This window comes from Martes martes (genome assembly GCF_963455335.1).
Source record: "Martes martes genome assembly, chromosome: 10".
NCBI classification, from domain to species: Eukaryota; Metazoa; Chordata; class Mammalia; order Carnivora; family Mustelidae; genus Martes; species Martes martes.
In genome coordinates, this window is record NC_137898.1 from 84,953,917 (window position 1) to 84,966,297 (window position 12,381).

Sequence of the window (12,381 nt, forward strand, 5' to 3'; positions counted from 1 at the left end):
CGGCTCCTCTGCCTTGCGTGCGTGGGCGGCGTGCTGCGCTCTCCCCGGACATGCTCCTGGGGACCGAGGGGACAGGCGTGTCCCCTTTCGGAAGGCTGGTAGCACAGGCGCGACCACGCCTCTGTCTGGGGCCGAAGGGAGGTCCGGGCCAGGAGGCGCTCACTCCGGGGTGGTTTCTGCCAGAGCGCCCCAGAGCACTCAGCTGCGCTAAGCAGCAGCAGACAACAGACCCGACTCTGATTGCCCAGAGAACGCTGAGCTTTCGCAGAGGTTTTCGACCTGAAGCGGACGGCGCCTCGCTGCTGCTTTCCTCACTCAGGCTTTGGGCGTTCGGTCTCTCGCCTCAGGGAAGAAGTGTTGCGCGAGAGTCGGTGCTCCCTTGGCCTTGTTGTTCGCGGCCAGGTTTCGGACCCTGGGTTCCCAGGGCCTCCCCGATGTGGGGAGACGCGGCCTCATCCCTGCTGCAGCCTGCGTAGCCCAGGGTCGCACATGGTGCACACTGCCTTCGGAGGGGCTCGCCAGGCTCTGGCCTTTTCCTCTCGCGTTCAGGCTGATTCGGGAAGCAGCCTCCGTCTTCCAGTGAAGAGCCCAGAGGCTCCAGGAGGACTCCACAGCGCCCGGGCCTTGGGACCGGGAGCCCGGGGTGGGCACTGTCCCCGCGCTATCCCCGACCACCCCTGCCACTGGGAACGCTACCACATCCTGGAGGAAGACGGTAGCCGACTGCCCGTTTCTCCAGGGAGCTGTTTCTGGTCTTTCAGGCACTTGCGCCTGGTCGCACCACCAGGGCTGCCCCAGGGACTCATGGCCAGGGCACTGCTGTCACCCTGGCCTCAGTTTCACAGGAGAGGCCTGCCTTCTACCCCGACTGCTTTCTCCAACCGGAGCACGCGCCCCTGCCCTAGTCTTCCCCTCGCGTCTCCTTAGCAGCCCGGTTTCCGTCTCCCCGCACAGTGAGTGGGTGACACCTGTCCTGCCCCCGGCCGGCTCTAGCTTAGACGGCAGGCTCCCCTGCTTCGCGTCCGGTTCCCCAGAGCACTGCCATCGGCTCCTCTGCCTTGCGTGCGTGGGCGGCGTGCTGCGCTCTCCCCAGACATGCTCCTGGGGACCGAGGGGACAGGCGTGTCCCCTTTCGGAAGGCTGGTAGCACTGGCGCGACCACGCCTCTCTCTGCGGCCGAAGGGAGGTCCGGGCCAGGAGGCGCTCACTCCGGGGTGGTTTCTGCCAGAGCGCCCCAGAGCACTCACCTGTGCTACGCAGCAGCAGACAACAGACCCGTCTCTGATTGCCCAGAGAACGCTGAGCTTTCGCAGAGGTTTTCGACCTGAAGCGGACGGCGCCTCGCTGCTGCTTTCCTCACTCAGGCTTTGGGCGTTCAGTCTCTCGCCTCAGGGAAGAAGTGTTGCGCGAGAGTCGGTGCTCCCTTGGCCTTCTTGTTCGCGGCCAGGTTTCGGACCCTGGGTTCCCAGGGCCTCCCCGATGTGGGGAGACGCGGCCTCCTCCCTGCTGCAGCCTGCGTAGCCCAGGGTGGCACATGGTGCACACTGCCTTCGGAGGGGCTCGCCAGGCTCTGGCCTTTTCCTCTTGCGTTCAGGCTGACTCGGGAAGCAGCCTCCGTCTTCCCGTGAAGATCCCAGAGGCTCCAGGAGCACTCCACAGCGCCCGGGCCTTGGGACCGGGAGCCCGGGGTGGGCACTGTCCCCGCGCTATCCCCAACCACCCCTGCCACCGGGAACGCTACCACATCCTGGAGGAAGACGGTAGCTGACTGCCCGTTTCTCCAGGGAGCTGTTTCTGGGCGTTCAGGCACTTGCGCCTGGTCGCTCCACCAGGGCTGCCCCAGGGACTCATGGCCAGGGCACTGCTGTCGCCCTGGCCTCAGTTTCACGGGAGAGGCCTGCCTTCTTCCCCGACTGCTTTCTCCAACTGGAGCACGCGCCCGTGCCCTAGTCTTCCCCTCGCGTCTCCTTAGCAGCCCGGTTTCCGTCTCCCCGCACAGTGAGTGGGTGACACGTGTCCTGCCCCCGGCCTGCTCTAGCTTAGATGGCAGGCTCCCCTGCTTCGCGTCCGGTTCCCCAGAGCACTGCCATCGGCTCCTCTGCCTTGCGTGCGTGGGCGGCGTGCTGCGCTCTCCCCGGACATGCTCCTGGGGACCGAGGGGACAGGCGTGTCCCCTTTCGGAAGGCTGGTAGCACAGGCGCGACCACGCCTCTGTCTGGGGCCGAAGGGAGGTCCGGGTCAAGAGTCGCTCACTCCGGGGTGGTTTCTGCCAGAGCGCCCCAGAGCACTCAGCTGCGCTAAGTAGCAGCAGACAACAGACCCGACTCTGATTGCCCAGAGAACGCTGAGCTTTCGCAGAGGTTTTCGACCTGAAGCAGACGGCGCCTCGCTGCTGCTTTCCTCACTCAGGCTTTGGGCGTTCGGTCTCTCGCCTCAGGGAAGAAGTGTTGCGCGAGAGTCGGTGCTCCCTTGGCCTTGTTGTTCGCGGCCAGGTTTCGGACCCTGGGTTCCCAGGGCCTCCCCGATGTGGGGAGACGCGGCCTCATCCCTGCTGCAGCCTGCGTAGCCCAGGGTGGCACATGGTGCACACTGCCTTCGGAGGGGCTCGCCAGGCTCTGGCCTTTTCCTCTCGCGTTCAGGCTGACTCGGGAAGCAGCCTCCGTCTTCCCGTGAAGAGCCCAGAGGCTCCAGGAGGACTCCACAGCGCGCGGGCCTTGGGACCGGGAGCCCGGGGTGGGCACTGTCCCCGCGCTATCCCCGACCACCCCTGCCACTGGGAACGCTACCACATCCTGGAGGAAGACGGTAGCCGACTGCCCGTTTCTCCAGGGAGCTGTTTCTGGGCTTTCAGGCACTTGCGCCTGGTCGCACCACCAGGGCTGCCCCAGGGACTCATGGCCAGGGCACTGCTGTCACCCTGGCCTCAGTTTCACAGGAGAGGCCTGCCTTCTACCCCGACTGCTTTCTCCAACCGGAGCACGCGCCCCTGCCCTAGTCTTCCCCTCGCGTCTCCTTAGCAGCCCGGTTTCCGTCTCCCCGCACAGTGAGTGGGTGACACCTGTCCTGCCCCCGGCCGGCTCTAGCTTAGACGGCAGGCTCCCCTGCTTCGCGTCCGGTTCCCCAGAGCACTGCCATCGGCTCCTCTGCCTTGCGTGCGTGGGCGGCGTGCTACGCTCTCCCCGGACATGCTCCTGGGGACCGAGGGGACAGGCGTGTCCCCTTTCGGAAGGCTGGTAGCACAGGCGCGACCACGCCTCTCTCTGCGGCCGAAGGGAGGTCCGGGCCAGGAGGCGCTCACTCCGGGGTGGTTTCTGCCAGAGCGCCCCAGAGCACTCAGCTGCGCTAAGCAGCAGCAGACAACAGACCCGACTCTGATTGCCCAGAGAACGCTGAGCTTTCGCAGAGGTTTTCGACCTGAAGCAGACGGCGCCTCGCTGCTGCTTTCCTCACTCAGGCTTTGGGCGTTCAGTCTCTCGCCTCAGGGAAGAAGTGTTGCGCGAGAGTCGGTGCTCCCTTGGCCTTGTTGCTCGCGGCCAGGTTTCGGACCCTGGGTTCCCAGGGCCTCCCCGATGTGGGGAGACGCGGCCTCCTCCCTGCTGCAGCCTGCGTAGCCCAGGGTGGCACATGGTGCACACTGCCTTCGGAGGGGCTCGCCAGGCTCTGGCCTTTTCCTCTTGCGTTCAGGCTGACTCGGGAAGCAGCCTCCGTCTTCCCGTGAAGAGCCGAGAGGCTCCAGGAGCACTCCACAGCCCCCGGGCCTTGGGACCGGGAGCCCGGGGTGGGCACTGTCCCCCGCTATCCCCGACCACCCCTGCCACCGGGAACGCTACCAAATCCTGGAGGAAGACGGTAGCCGACTGCCCGTTTCTCCAGGGAGCTGTTTCTGGGCGTTCAGGCACTTGCGCCTGGTCGCACCACCAGGGCTGCCCCAGGGACTCATGGCCAGGGCACTGCTGTCGCCCTGGCCTCAGTTTCACAGGAGAGGCCTGCCTTCTTCCCCGACTGCTTTCTCCAACTGGAGCACGCGCCCCTGCCCTAGTCTTCCCCTCGCGTCTCCTTAGCAGCCCGGTTTCCGTCTCCCCGCACAGTGAGTGGGTGACTCGTGTCCTGCCCCCGGCCTGCTCTAGCTTAGACGGCAGGCTCCCCTGCTTCGCGTCCGGTTCCCCAGAGCACTGCCATCGGCTCCTCTGCCTTGCGTGCGTGGGCGGCGTGCTGCGCTCTCCCCGGACATGCTCCTGGGGACCGAGGGGACAGGCGTGTCCCCTTTCGGAAGGCTGGTAGCACAGGCGCGACCACGCCTCTGTCTGGGGCCGAAGGGAGGTCCGGGCCAGGAGGTGCTCACTCCGGGGTGGTTTCTGCCAGAGCGCCCCAGAACCCTCAGCTGTGCTAAGCAGCAGCAGCCAACAGACCCGACTCTGATTGCCCAGAGAACGCTGAGCTTTCACAGAGGTTTTCGACCTGAAGGGGATGGCGCCTCGCTGCTGCTTTCCTCACTCAGGCTTTGGGCGTTCAGTCTCTCGCCTCAGGGAAGAAGTGTTGCGCGAGAGTCGGTGCTCCCTTGGCCTTGTTGCTCGCGGCCAGGTTTCGGACCCTGGGTTCCCAGGGCCTCCCCGATGTGGGGAGACGCGGCCTCCTCCCTGCTGCAGCCTGCGTAGCCCAGGGTGGCACATGGTGCACACTGCCTTCGGAGGGGCTCGCCAGGCTCTGGCCTTTTCCTCTCGTGTTCAGGCTGACTCGGGAAGCAGCCTCCGTCTTCCCGTGAAGAGCCGAGAGGCTCCAGGAGCACTCCACAGCCCCCGGGCCTTGGGACCGGGAGCCCGGGGTGGGCACTGTCCCCGCGCTATCCCCGACCACCCCTGCCACCGGGAACGCTACCACATCCTGGAGGAAGACGGTAGCCGACTGCCCGTTTCTCCAGGGAGCTGTTTCTGGGCGTTCAGGCACTTGCGCCTGGTCGCACCACCAGGGCTGCCCCAGGGACTCATGGCCAGGGCACTGCTGTCGCCCTGGCCTCAGTTTCACAGGAGAGGCCTGCCTTCTTCCCCGACTGCTTTCTCCAACTGGAGCACGCGCCCCTGCCCTAGTCTTCCCCTCGCGTCTCCTTAGCAGCCCGGTTTCCGTCTCCCTGCACAGTGAGTGGGTGACACGTGTCCTGCCCCCGGCCTGCTCTAGCTTAGACGGCAGGCTCCCCTGCTTCGCGTCCGGTTCCCCAGAGCACAGCCATCGGCTCCTCTGCCTTGCGTGCGTGGGCGGCGTGCTGCGCTCTCCCCGGACATGCTCCTGGAAACCGAGGGGACAGGCGTGTCCCCTTTCGGAAGGCTGGTAGCACAGGCGCGACCACACCTCTCTCTGCGGCCGAAGGGAGGTCCGGGCCAGGAGGCGCTCACTCCGGGGTGGTTTCTGCCAGAGCGCCCCAGAGCACTCACCTGTGCTACGCAGCAGCAGACAACAGACCCGTCTCTGATTGCCCAGAGAACGCTGAGCTTTCGCAGAGGTTTTCGACCTGAAGCGGACGGCGCCTCGCTGCTGCTTTCCTCACTCAGGCTTTGGGCGTTCAGTCTCTCGCCTCAGGGAAGAAGTGTTGCGCGAGAGTCGGTGCTCCCTTGGCCTTCTTGTTCGCGGCCAGGTTTCGGACCCTGGGTTCCCAGGGCCTCCCCGATGTGGGGAGACGCGGCCTCCTCCCTGCTGCAGCCTGCGTAGCCCAGGGTGGCACATGGTGCACACTGCCTTCGGAGGGGCTCGCCAGGCTCTGGCCTTTTCCTCTTGCGTTCAGGCTGACTCGGGAAGCAGCCTCCGTCTTCCCGTGAAGATCCCAGAGGCTCCAGGAGCACTCCACAGCGCCCGGGCCTTGGGACCGGGAGCCCGGGGTGGGCACTGTCCCCGCGCTATCCCCAACCACCCCTGCCACCGGGAACGCTACCACATCCTGGAGGAAGACGGTAGCCGACTGCCCGTTTCTCCAGGGAGCTGTTTCTGGGCGTTCAGGCACTTGCGCCTGGTCGCTCCACCAGGGCTGCCCCAGGGACTCATGGCCAGGGCACTGCTGTCGCCCTGGCCTCAGTTTCACGGGAGAGGCCTGCCTTCTTCCCCGACTGCTTTCTCCAACTGGAGCACGCGCCCCTGCCCTAGTCTTCCCCTCGCGTCTCCTTAGCAGCCCGGTTTCCGTCTCCCCGCACAGTGAGTGGGTGACACGTGTCCTGCCCCCGGCCTGCTCTAGCTTAGATGGCAGGCTCCCCTGCTTCGCGTCCGGTTCCCCAGAGCACTGCCATCGGCTCCTCTGCCTTGCGTGCGTGGGCGGCGTGCTGCGCTCTCCCCGGACATGCTCCTGGGGACCGAGGGGACAGGCGTGTCCCCTTTCGGAAGGCTGGTAGCACAGGCGCGACCACGCCTCTGTCTGGGGCCGAACGGAGGTCCGGGCCAGGAGGCGCTCACTCCGGGGTGGTTTCTGCCAGAGCGCCCCAGAGCACTCACCTGTGCTACGCAGCAGCAGACAACAGACCCGTCTCTGATTGCCCAGAGAACGCTGAGCTTTCGCAGAGGTTTTCGACCTGAAGCGGACGGCGCCTCGCTGCTGCTTTCCTCACTCAGGCTTTGGGCGTTCAGTCTCTCGCCTCAGGGAAGAAGTGTTGCGCGAGAGTCGGTGCTCCCTTGGCCTTGTTGCTCGCGGCCAGGTTTCGGACCCTGGGTTCCCAGGGCCTCCCCGATGTGGGGAGACGCGGCCTCCTCCCTGCTGCAGCCTGCGTAGCCCAGGGTGGCACATGGTGCACACTGCCTTCGGAGGGGCTCGCCAGGCTCTGGCCTTTTCCTCTTGCGTTCAGGCTGACTCGGGAAGCAGCCTCCGTCTTCCCGTGAAGATCCCAGAGGCTCCAGGAGCACTCCACAGCGCCCGGGCCTTGGGACCGGGAGCCCGGGGTGGGCACTGTCCCCGCGCTATCCCCAACCACCCCTGCCACCGGGAACGCTACCACATCCTGGAGGAAGACGGTAGCCGACTGCCCGTTTCTCCAGGGAGCTGTTTCAGGACGTTCAGGCACTTGCGCCTGGTCGCACCACCAGGGCTGCCCCAGGGACTCATGGCCAGGGCACTGCTGTCGCCCTGGCCTCAGTTTCACAGGAGAGGCCTGCCTTCTTCCCCGACTGCTTTCTCCAACTGGAGCACGCGCCCCTGCCCTAGTCTTCCCCTCGCGTCTCCTTAGCAGCCCGGTTTCCGTCTCCCGGCACAGTGAGTGGGTGACACGTGTCCTGCCCCCGGCCTGCTCTAGCTTAGATGGCAGGCTCCCCTGCTTCGCGTCCGGTTCCCCAGAGCACTGCCATCGGCTCCTCTGCCTTGCGTGCGTGGGCGGCGTGCTGCGCTCTCCCCGGACATGCTCCTTGGGACCGAGGGGACAGGCGTGTCCCCTTTCGGAAGGCTGGTAGCACAGGCGCGACCACGCCTCTGTCTGGGGCCGAAGGGAGGTCCGGGTCAAGAGGCGCTCACTCCGGGGTGGTTTCTGCCAGAGCGCCCCAGAGCACTCAGCTGCGCTAAGTAGCAGCAGACAACAGACCCGACTCTGATTGCCCAGAGAACGCTGAGCTTTCGCAGAGGTTTTCGACCTGAAGCAGACGGCGCCTCGCTGCTGCTTTCCTCACTCAGGCTTTGGGCGTTCGGTCTCTGGCCTCAGGGAAGAAGTGTTGCGCGAGAGTCGGTGCTCCCTTGGCCTTCTTGTTCGCAGCCAGGTTTCGGACCCTGGGTTCCCAGGGCCTCCCCGATGTGGGGAGACGCGGCCTCCTCCCTCCTGCATCCTGCGAAGCCCAGGGTGGCACATGGTGCACACTGCCTTCGGAGGGGCTCGCCAGGCTCTGGCCTTTTCCTCTCGCGTTCAGGCTGACTCGGGAAGCAGCCTCCGTCTTCCCGTGAAGAGCCGAGAGGCTCCAGGAGCACTCCACAGCCCCCGGGCCTTGGGACCGGGAGCCCGGGGTGGGCACTGTCCCCGCGCTATCCCCGACCACCCCTGCCACCGGGAACGCTACCAAATCCTGGAGGAAGACGGTAGCCGACTGCCCGTTTCTCCAGGGAGCTGTTTCTGGGCGTTCAGGCACTTGCGCCTGGTCGCACCACCAGGGCTGCCCCAGGGACTCATGGCCAGGGCACTGCTGTCGCCCTGGCCTCAGTTTCACAGGAGAGGCCTGCCTTCTTCCCCGACTGCTTTCTCCAACTGGAGCACGCGCCCCTGCCCTAGTCTTCCCCTCGCGTCTCCTTAGCAGCCCGGTTTCCGTCTCCCCGCACAGTGAGTGGGTGACTCGTGTCCTGCCCCCGGCCTGCTCTAGCTTAGACGGCAGGCTCCCCTGCTTCGCGTCCGGTTCCCCAGAGCACTGCCATCGGCTCCTCTGCCTTGCGTGCGTGGGCGGCGTGCTGCGCTCTCCCCGGACATGCTCCTGGGGACCGAGGGGACAGGCGTGTCCCCTTTCGGAAGGCTGGTAGCACAGGCGCGACCACGCCTCTGTCTGGGGCCGAAGGGAGGTCCGGGCCAGGAGGTGCTCACTCCGGGGTGGTTTCTGCCAGAGCGCCCCAGAACCCTCAGCTGTGCTAAGCAGCAGCAGCCAACAGACCCGACTCTGATTGCCCAGAGAACGCTGAGCTTTCACAGAGGTTTTCGACCTGAAGGGGATGGCGCCTCGCTGCTGCTTTCCTCACTCAGGCTTTGGGCGTTCAGTCTCTCGCCTCAGGGAAGAAGTGTTGCGCGAGAGTCGGTGCTCCCTTGGCCTTGTTGCTCGCGGCCAGGTTTCGGACCCTGGGTTCCCAGGGCCTCCCCGATGTGGGGAGACGCGGCCTCCTCCCTGCTGCAGCCTGCGTAGCCCAGGGTGGCACATGGTGCACACTGCCTTCGGAGGGGCTCGCCAGGCTCTGGCCTTTTCCTCTCGTGTTCAGGCTGACTCGGGAAGCAGCCTCCGTCTTCCCGTGAAGAGCCCAGAGGCTCCAGGAGCACTCCACAGCCCCCGGGCCTTGGGACCGGGAGCCCGGGGTGGGCACTGTCCCCGCGCTATCCCCGACCACCCCTGCCACCGGGAACGCTACCACATCCTGGAGGAAGACGGTAGCCGACTGCCCGTTTCTCCAGGGAGCTGTTTCTGGGCGTTCAGGCACTTGCGCCTGGTCGCACCACCAGGGCTGCCCCAGGGACTCATGGCCAGGGCACTGCTGTCGCCCTGGCCTCAGTTTCACAGGAGAGGCCTGCCTTCTTCCCCGACTGCTTTCTCCAACTGGAGCACGCGCCCCTGCCCTAGTCTTCCCCTCGCGTCTCCTTAGCAGCCCGGTTTCCGTCTCCCTGCACAGTGAGTGGGTGACACGTGTCCTGCCCCCGGCCTGCTCTAGCTTAGACGGCAGGCTCCCCTGCTTCGCGTCCGGTTCCCCAGAGCACAGCCATCGGCTCCTCTGCCTTGCGTGCGTGGGCGGCGTGCTGCGCTCTCCCCGGACATGCTCCTGGAAACCGAGGGGACAGGCGTGTCCCCTTTCTGAAGGCTGGTAGCACAGGCGCGACCACGCCTCTGTCTGGGGCCGAAGGGAGGTCCGGGCCAGGAGGCGCTCACTCCGGGGTGGTTTCTGCCAGAGCGCCCCAGAGCACTCACCTGTGCTACGCAGCAGCAGACAACAGACCCGTCTCTGATTGCCCAGAGAACGCTGCGCTTTCGCAGAGGGTTTCGACCTGAAGCGGACGGCGCCTCGCTGCTGCTTTCCTCACTCAGGCTTTGGGCATTCGGTTTCTGGCCTCAGGGAAGAAGTGTTGCGCGAGAGTCGGTGCTCCCTTGGCCTTGTTGCTCGCGGCCAGGTTTCGGACCCTGGGTTCCCAGGGCCTCCCCGATGTGGGGAGACGCGGCCTCCTCCCTGCTGCAGCCTGCGTAGCCCAGGGTGGCACATGGTGCACACTGCCTTCGGAGGGGCTCGCCAGGCTCTGGCCTTTTCCTCTCGCGTTCAGGCTGACTCGGGAAGCAGCCTCTGGCTTCCCGTGAAGAGCCGAGAGGCTCCAGGAGCACTCCACAGCGCCCGGGCCTTGGGACCGGGAGCCCGGGGTGGGCACTGTCCCCGCGCTATCCCCGACCACCCCTGCCACCGGGAACGCTACCACATCCTGGAGGAAGACGGTAGCCGACTGCCCGTTTCTCCAGGGAGCTGTTTCTGGGCGATCAGGCACTTGCGCCTGGTCGCACCACCAGGGCTGCCCCAGGGACTCATGGCCAGGGCACTGCTGTCGCCCTGGCCTCAGTTTCACGGGAGAGGCCTGCCTTCTTCCCCGACTGCTTTCTCCAACTGGAGCACGCGCCCCTGCCCTAGTCTTCCCCTCGCGTCTCCTTAGCAGCCCGGTTTCCGTCTCCCCGCACAGTGAGTGGGTGACACGTGTCCTGCCCCCGGCCTGCTCTAGCTTAGATGGCAGGCTCCCCTGCTTCGCGTCCGGTTCCCCAGAGAACTGCCATCGGCTCCTCTGCCTTGCATGCGTGGGCGGCGTGCTGCGCTCTCCCCGGACATGCTCCTGGGGACCGAGGGGACAGGCGTGTCCCCTTTCGGAAGGCTGGTAGCACAGGCGCGACCACGCCTCTGTCTGGGGCCGAAGGGAGGTCCGGGCCAGGAGGCGCTCACTCCGGGGTGGTTTCTGCCAGAGCGCCCCAGAGCACTCAGCAGCGCTAAGCAGCAGCAGCCAACAGACCCGACTCTGATTGCCCAGAGAACGCTGAGCTTTCGCAGAGGTTTTCGACCTGAAGCGGACGGCGCCTCGCTGCTGCTTTCCTCACTCAGGCTTTGGGCGTTCGGTTTCTGGCCTCAGGGAAGAAGTGTTGCGCGAGAGTCGGTGCTCCCTTGGCCTTATTGCTCGCGGCCAGGTTTCGGACCCTGGGTTCCCAGGGCCTCCCCGATGTGGGGAGACGCGGCCTCCTCCCTGCTGCAGCCTGCGTAGCCCAGGGTGGCACATGGTGCACACTGCCTTCGGAGGGGCTCGCCAGGCTCTGGCCTTTTCCTCTCGCGTTCAGGCTGACTCGGGAAACAGCCTCCGTCTTCCCGTGAAGAGCCCAGAGGCTCCAGGAGCACTCCACAGCGCCCGGGCCTTGGGACCGGGAGCCCGGGGTGGGCACTGTCCCCGCGCTATCCCCGACCACCCCTCCCACCGGGAACGCTACCACATCCTGGAGGAAGACGGTAGCCGACTGCCCGTTTCTCCAGGGAGCTGTTTCTGGGCGTTCAGGCACTTGCGCCTGGTCGCACCACCAGGGCTGCCCCAGGGACTCATGGCCAGGGCACTGCTGTCGCCCTGGCCTCAGTTTCACGGGAGAGGCCTGCCTTCTTCCCCGACTGCTTTCTCCAACTGGAGCACGCGCCCCTGCCCTAGTCTTCCCCTCGCGTCTCCTTCGCAGCCCGGTTTCCGTCTCCCCGCACAGTGAGTGGGTGACACGTGTCCTGCCCCCGGCCTGCTCTAGCTTAGATGGCAGGCTCCCCTGCTTCGCGTCCGGTTCCCCAGAGCACTGCCATCGGCTCCTCTGCCTTGCGTGCGTGGGCGGCGTGCTGCGCTCTCCCCGGACATGCTCCTGGGGACCGAGGGGACAGGCGTGTCCCCTTTCGGAAGGCTGGTAGCACAGGCGCGACCACGCCTCTGTCTGGGGCCGAAGGGAGGTCCGGGCCAGGAGGCGCTCACTCCGGGGTGGTTTCTGCCAGAGCGCCCCAGAGCACTCAGCTGCGCTAAGCAGCAGCAGACAACAGACCCGACTCTGATTGCCCAGAGAACGCTGAGCTTTCGCAGAGGTTTTCGACCTGAAGCGGACGGCGCCTCGCTGCTGCTTTCCTCACTCAGGCTTTGGGCGTTCGGTCTCTCGTCTCAGGGAAGAAGTGTTGCGCGAGAGTCGGTGCTTCCTTGGCTTTGTTGCTCGCGGCCAGGTTTCGGACCCTAGGTTCCCAGGGCCTCCCCGATGTGGGGAGACGCGGCCTCCTCCCTGCTGCAGCCTGCGTAGCCCAGGGTGGCACATGGTGCACACTGCCTTCGGAGGGGCTCGCCAGGCTCTGGCCTTTTCCTCTCGTGTTCAGGCTGACTCGGGAAGCAGCCTCCGTCTTCCCGTGAAGAGCCCAGAGGCTCCAGGAGCACTCCACAGCGCCCGGGCCTTGGGACCGGGAGCCCTGGGTGGGCACTGTCCCCGCGCTATCCCCGACCACCCCTGCCACCGGGAACGCTACCACATCCTGGAGGAAGACGGTAGCCGACTGCCCGTTTCTCCAGGGAGCTGTTTCTGGCGTTCAGGCACTTACGCCTGGTCGCACCACCAGGGCTGCCCCAGGGACTCATGGCCAGGGCACTGCTGTCGCCGTGGCCTCAGTTTCACAGGAGAGGCCTGCCTTCTTCCCCGACTGCTTTCTCCAACTGGAGC